The sequence below is a fragment of the Sylvia atricapilla genome, chromosome 16, assembly GCF_009819655.1.
Source record: "Sylvia atricapilla isolate bSylAtr1 chromosome 16, bSylAtr1.pri, whole genome shotgun sequence".
Taxonomy (NCBI): Eukaryota; Metazoa; Chordata; class Aves; order Passeriformes; family Sylviidae; genus Sylvia; species Sylvia atricapilla.
The window spans coordinates 13,268,818-13,276,500 of NC_089155.1; positions in this window are offsets into that span (position 1 = coordinate 13,268,818).

Consider the following 7,683-nt stretch of genomic DNA (forward strand, 5'->3'; position numbering starts at 1 on the left):
AAAGAAAGAAAGAGAGAAAGAAGGAAGTGGGAGTGAACAGAGGTGGGAATTATTCCTTTCAGTAACCGCAAGGAAAAGGCTCGCAAAAAAGGGAAAAATATTGAACTAGGATTCAGAAAATGTAGCCATAACCCCATTTGGGGCTGGGGAGGGATTCTCAGCTCTGGGGCTGCAGCTCCGGGGGAGTTTCTCACACAGAGTGCGAAAGGCGCTTCCCTAATTTTTTTTTTTTTTTTTTTTTTTTTTTTTTAATCAGGAGGTTTTTGAACCAAGCGAGCTGACAGCATCCCTTTGACATGCACATGAATTGCCGGGAGAAAGGGACGGGGAGATTTCCCTGGATTTCGGAGCGTGCTCTGGAATTTCATAGGTGCAGAGCAAAGGCTGCCGGGCTTTGAAGTCCCCTGCTTTCTATGCTAAAGAGGGATTTACTGCCCTTCGCATTCGGGGGCTGGGGAAAAAGGAGAGCCACGACTTTTTGTGGAGTGCCACGAGGAATTCTTGACAGACAGAGGACACGGGTTCCGCTCGCTGGCCAATTTGCCTTCAAAACCCCACAAGTTCACACGAGGCAGGGCTTGTAACAGAGCCTTGTAACATTTAGAGCAGCCCTGCCACATCTGGCCAGCTGCGAGCATCACCTGGATTTCCCCAGCAAAGGCTGGGCCACGGGGAAACGCAGCATTTGCAGGCAGCACAAATATTCTATTTTTTTAAATTATTATTATTATTTCTATTAATTCGTGCACCCCAAATATATATATATATATATTTAATTTATTTTATTTTTCTATAAATCAGCTCAGCCCGCCCTCTCGCCGCTGTCAGAAAAGCTCTTTCAGCCTCTGTCTTTCTAGGGAATGTTTTCAAGATTCCTGGAATATTTTGTCTCCGCCAGAAGGTTTAACCAGCCCTGATTATGCATCAGTGGCAGGGAGGAAGCCTCAGCAATAAATTCATATTCATGGGAGGGGAGAAATGAACTGTGGAGCATCTGCGGAGTTCCAAGACCAAAAAAAAACCTTCGGAACAAAGAAATTCCTGCCGAGGAGTGACCCAGTGAATTGTGCTCTGAGCACTGGGGTTGGGAAGGATCTGTGCCCATGATGCAGGAATAAATGCCAGGCTGGGCTGTGGAAATGCTGGAGCACGGCTGGCGTCAGAATGTGCCGTTTTCAGCGTGGTTAAAATAATAATAATAATAATAATAATAATAATAATAATAATGAAAAAAGCAACGAGCAAGAATTGAATAGAGGTTTTGTTTTAGTGCCTCTGAAAGGAAACTGTCTCCTCTAGGAGAACACTTTTCCTCGAGAGCATATCATTAGTTGCTTCTTTACAGGCTTTGGAAAGATGTTTCTTTGAATCTTTACGTGCGGCAAGAGGCAGAAAAGGGCGGAGGATAAAAGAGAGCTAAAAATAGCAGCAGCAGCAGCATCTGAATGCACAAATGCAGAACTTGTCTGCAAAACGGGCAACAAAGGCAAACATGCCTCAGCACATCAAAATACGACTTTTTGTATTTGTGTTCTCTGGTGACATTTCTGTTGGGAAGGAAATTCTGCCTCCTCCTCCTCCTCCTCTGGCAATAACCAGCAGGACAAATTTCATTCCCTCCGTTCCCCAAAGTGGAATTTGCTCCCTCGTAGTCCCACTGAACCCAGCCCTTCTGTGCTGTGGTTTCCTGTCTGTCAATTGAATTCTCAGGCTTATTATTAAGTCATTTATGTGTTTTTAAAGCACTTGGAGATCTCATAAAAATGATTGCAGGAAAGTGCACTTCTACTGGTACACCTTAATAAAGCCACATCATGCCAGGCACAATTAAACTCTTTTTTTTTTTTTTTTTTTTTTTTTTTATGTCCCACCATGCAAATCTTCCTGTAGAGCTTGAAGTTTAACTTTCAAAGCTCAGCTGAGTTTATTCAACTGATTACTATCTAATCCACCCACCCATCATCCCACACTCCAGAAAAGAAAAAAAAAAAAAAAAAAAAAAAAATTTAAAATTCCTGCCCAGAGTGATATTTTTATTTTTAAACTTGAATGTCTAAGCATTCCTCACAGATGTGAGAAAACTTGAGGCTTAATCATGACAGCAAACCCCGTGCTGGCATTAGACAGGACACAGCCTCCTGCAAAAATTATGGTTTTTAGGAAAAAACCGAAATAAGCTGGCTGCTGTGTCCCAGCACAGAGCCAGGTTGGAATTCCTGGCAGCCCACAGCTGCCCAAGAGGAGATGTTTTACCTGTTGGTGACACTGGGACAAGGAGTGACCGTCCCTTTTCCCGTGCCAGCTCCAGCTGGGGCACACTCGGGGTCGTTTCCAGACTTGCCATGGCCCCAGCAGGTTCTGCAGCCAGAGGAGAGCCCCAGGCAGCGCTTGGAGAGGAGTCTGTGGGTGAAACCCAGGCACAGGAGGTGTCCGTGGGCAGCGTGGGGCAGACACTCAGTTTTGGGGACGTTTTTGGAGGGTACAAGGTGCCTGTGCCTTGTTGGCTCATTCTGTGCCAGGTGACCCTCCTGGCATCTCCTCCCTTTCCTTCCTCACCCCCTGACCCTCAGGGCAGCAGCATCTGGTTCTGTTGGAATATTCCACCTCCAGCTCCTTTTGCTTGATCAGTGCTGGAAAAAACAACAAAAAGACTAATTTATTTCTTTTCTTTCTTTATTCCCAAAAGACGATTTTATTCCTTTTACACCAAATACCTGGCCTGGTGTGCTGGGAGCCCAGTCTGACCCTGGGCTGGCATTATTCCTGGCACAGGGATCACCCCAGCACCTCTCAGAGGCTTTGCTATCCCATAGGAAATATTTCCTTGCGTTGGGCTCTTTGCCTGGGCTGGTGGCAGCAAGGAGAACTGGCTGGTACTCAGGGAATCCAGGAATATTTATGGCTGCAGAGGATCCCCTCTGCTCTCTTTTAACTCCATGAATAATTGCAATTAGCTATCAGCAAACCCGACCAATTTTGCAAACCACAGTTATCTGTGAGAGCCAGGGCTGTGCTGGCATGAGGATGCTGCTGGGGAAGGTTCACACCCTGGGACAGTTTTGGGGTACCCCAGAACCGTTTCTGTGGAATCACCGAGCTGTGGGAGCTGATCAGCCACAGTCTGGTCTCTCTGAGAAGTTGCCAAGGGGTCACAGGGGGCTCTGGGGGCAGCTCAGGGCTCCTGGACACCCCAACACCTCTGGGCTTTGGTGGGAAGGGGCAAGTCCAGGGAAAGAAACAAAAAACAAAAAACAAAACAAAACAAAACAAAAAAAAAACCAAAAAAACAAACAAACAAAAAAACCCAAAAACCAAACCAAAACAAAAAAACAAACAAACAAAAAAAAAAACCAAAACAAAACAAAAAAAAAGGAGTGAACAGATTCTTTTTAGTAATGTTAAGGAAAAGGCTCACAAAAGAGGGGAAAATACTGAAATTTCCAAGATCTCTTGGGGGTTTAATGTGAGGACAGAGCGAGTCCCAAGATGAGCCCAGGAGGAATTCTTTGGGGCAGCTCAGTGGAAAACCCTCCCGAGGAAGCTCCTTAGACAAAAGTGTATTTTTATAACAGTTCAGCTGTTTGGGCCCATCCCTCTCTGGGCCCACAGAATCTGATCCATTTGATATAAAAAAGGGCTGGAGTGAGGGAAACCTCTGCCTGATGATCAATACTCAGTGATTTGTGATTTGCTGGCTGATCACCAGGCTCAGACCTGGGGCATCAGGGGGGATTAATTCATCTGGTTCCACACAACCCTCAGGTCAAGTCCAAACCCAATTACAATGTTCCAGAACTCATAAAACCCCCTTGAACTCCAGGTGCCCCTCTGAGGGTGCAGCTTCCCTCTGGTGAGACGGGGAAGAGCCCCTGACAAACCCTAAAATCTGGGAAAATCGGGGCTGCCACGAGTTAATTATGGGGGATTAAGGGCCCATAAGAAAAATCCCAGAGGTGAGCCAGCAGCAAGTTTGCAGGCAGCACTATGACCAATCAATAAAAAAGCAGATTATGCCCCAAACATGGCAGGGAAATGAAAAAAAAAAAAAAAAAAAAAAAAAAAAAAAAAAAAAAAAAAAAAAAAAAGAAGAAGAAAAGAAAAACTCTTCCTCCTTGAAACCAGATTTGAACTGCTGGCAGTATGCAAAGCACCCAATTACGAAAACAGCGTGCTGCCACTGCTGGGGGAACTCCTCCTTCTTGTTCCTGCACAAGGGGATTTTTAAAAGCTTGGCTCCTTCTCCTAGTTTGTTTTCACTCCAGCCAGAACAAAGTGAAGCACAGGTAACAGAAGTGCCTTAAATAGTCGCTTTCTTGGCAGAGCGTAATTTCGAGTCCATTTTGCATTTCTACGCGAGAGTGATTAATCTGAGCTGGAAAGGATGGGAAAAAATAAACATTAGGATAAGCAGATATGATATCAGGAGCTGGCTGTGCTTGAAATGTCTCTTGATTATTGCTGCTAATGCTCGAGACAGACAGGAACTGCAAATAAATAAATACGTTCTGTTAATATTTGCTGAAATTTTTGAACACGTTCCCTTTGGCAGCGCTCGGATCCCGGCTCTCTTTTTTGCTTTCTGGGAACATATGTGTGATTGAGCTGGAGGACAAATGTTTGGAGAAGAAGTTCAAAGTTTCTAAAAGTGGCCCACATTTGTATTTGTGTCAGAGATTTGTGCACTTTGACCCCCCAGCTCAGGATTCCTGCCCAGGGCAGAACTGGCAGCTCAGGTAAATCCCTGCCTGCACCAGGGGGTTTGGATGGGGAAAATCCTTCTCTTATTCTCCTTTATGACTTTTTTTTGGTGCATCTTTGGCGTTTTAATTCTTCCCCTAAATCCAGAAAAGTCAATGAAATTGTCCCTTTGGATTTTAAAGGATTTTGGATGAGGCAAACAGACAACAAACAGTTTCATGGGGCTTTGCTCCAGCGCTGCAAATTCAAGGATTCAAAAATCTTGAAGTGGGGACCTGCAGAATTGTGGCAAAATTATATTTAAAATGATGAATTCTGGCTCTTTTGCCTTTTTTTGTCTCTTGAACCTCCGTGGTTCACATATCCCAGCTGCCCTGCCATGCTGGTGATTTACTGAACCAACTGCCAGCCACGTTTCAAATATCAAATGCTGCAGATTACCATCAGCTGGCAAAAATTCTTAATTTTTTTTTTTTAAGCAGGTTTTCCAAAACACTTTAGCAAACCCTGTTGAAGGAGTAAATCAAAAACACTGCAGGAAAACTTGACTTTAAATGGACCTTTTGCCAAGAAACCAAGAGCTGAATATATGAATTTGTGTTTATACTCGGGGATATTCCCTGTGCTGCAGCTGGAGGTGTGATGTGAAAACCCCTGGAAAAGTGTCCATATGAACGAGCAGCTTGGTGAATGCTCTGCTTTTTATCCTGATTTATGTGGATTTTGTGCCACCTCAGCTTTGGGAATGGCAGGATCTATCTCAGGTTGCTCCAACTTGGGCATTTCCAGGGATCCAGGGGCAGCCACGGCTTCTCTGGACAGCCCCTGCCACCCTCACAGGGAGGAATTTCATCCAGTAATTAAAATAAAGGGCAAAAATTTGGCTTTGTACAGACTGACCAGCAGGGCAGCATCATCTTTATCCACCTTTATCTTGTGATAAACCAGACTCAAAGTTTCAGGCATGTGAAACTCCAATTCTGTGCTCCAACCGTGTGGATTAAACCCATTAAGTTATTCATCTACTTGTTAAAAACATCAATGAAAAGTTTTCCTCAGGAGCAGGGGAAAAAAAAAAAAAAAAAAAAACAAAAAACCCCAAAACAAGCCTCCAAAAGCCTTGCCACAATTTCCCCGGGTTTCAGAACTATTCTGGCCTTTGATTTCTGAGTTTTAGCCGGTCCTGGGTTCAGGAGAGCAGCTGGGAGAAGCATGGGACAGGAATTCTGCAGCATCTCGAGGCTCTATTTAGGATTTAAGAGTTTTATTTTGTGGCTTTACAACACCAAGGGGCTGCATGATTTGCAATTTGCAGACTCACGGGGCTGTAAAATAGAGCGTGCTTATGTTTTGGAATTAAAAAGCCATTTTCGCCAATAAATCGAAGCAGATTGGAACCGATACAAAAATCTGTTCCTTTTACCAGAAGAACCCGAACAGAAACTGGGCAAAGGTTCAAAGGCAGAGCACGGCCCAGGATGTGTTTGGGTTTGCAGGGATGCAGCCAGTTGTCATTTGCTCCCTGATCATTAAATCAGTGCTGCTGAGGGGGCAGGAGGGACTCAGCATTCCTCCTTCTTCTCTCCATTGTTCTTATCTCCTGGACAAGTTGATAAGGGGGAAAATCAAGCCAGGACATGAGTAATTACAAAGTCCAAGGGAGTTCCTCTGCCAGGGCTAAGCCAGATCTGTTCTGCAGGGAAAAGCTGAGAGAAAAGCATATTTATTTTATTTTTTTTTTTTCCTCCATACAAACCATCCCATCTCATCCCAGCAAAATTCCCATGGAAACTCCAGGCACATCCAGCTCTGGTGATTAAAGGGAAACGTGATTCCAGCTTTGCTTTGGGTTTTCCTGTGGTGCCACCCAAACTCTGCAGCAGGACAGTGACATTAATAAATGCGTTAATAAAAACCACCTCAGGCACAAAAAATCATCCAAAGGGTTTTATTTCCCCGTGGAATGGCAGCTGCTGCCCTCCTGAAGGACTGGCTGGATGCAGAACTTAAAGAGCTGAAGTTTTAGCTGCAAAAAAACCCTGCTGGGCTCAAATATTGCTTCTCAGAATCCCGAAGAAAAAACAAAAACAAAAAAACACCAAAAAAAAAAACCCCAACCAACCAAACAAAAAAACCCAACAAAAACCAACTTTGATTATTCATAAAATTAGCATATATTTATTGACTTGTGTTCTTTTTTCCCTGGTAAATTTTAGCAAGATAAAGAGAATATTTCACTGGTCTGGGCAGGCCCTGCCACAGAGTTTGTTGGTTGGTTAATTTTTATACAGTAGGGGAAAAATAAAGGGGGAAAAAAAGAGAGAAAGAAGAAAATAAGTAGAGAAAAAAAAAAAATCTCCCAGTTATTTTCTGACTAATTTTGTTTCTGTATCAGGGCGGTTGTAAAAATGCTGTTGAATGTGGAGATTAATACCAGTCACCAAGCAACTAACGTGGGGAAAGGGGATGAGTGTCAGCAGGAAAACAAGGATATGAGTAAAGCAAAAGCAGAGTTCTCGTTGTTCCGGGAGGAAAAAAAAATCACTTCAAAACCAACTCCAAAACAAACAAGACTTTTCACTCAGAATAATCCAAAACAACACATCAGCATCGGAGTAATTCCTGCCCTTGCCTCTCAGCCAGCTCATATTCCTGCAGGAAATGCCCCAGCTCCACAAATAAAAAACTGTATCAAATACAAATAAAAGCACAAACAAAAATCCAAGAATCTTTGTTTTCCTCGGAAATGCAAGGCCAATAACTTATCTCTTCTTAACAAGTTCATCTTTTGTTTCCTCAAGGTGCCTTATTTTTCTTTTCTTTTCTTTTTTCTTTTCTCTTTTCTTTTCTTTCTTTCTTTTCTTTTCTTTTCTTTTCTTTTCTTTTCTTTTCTTTTCTTTTCTTTTCTTTTCTTTTTTTTTCTTTTTTTCTTTTCTTTTTTCTCTCTTCTCTTCTTTTCTCTTCTCTTCTCTTCTCTTCTCTTCT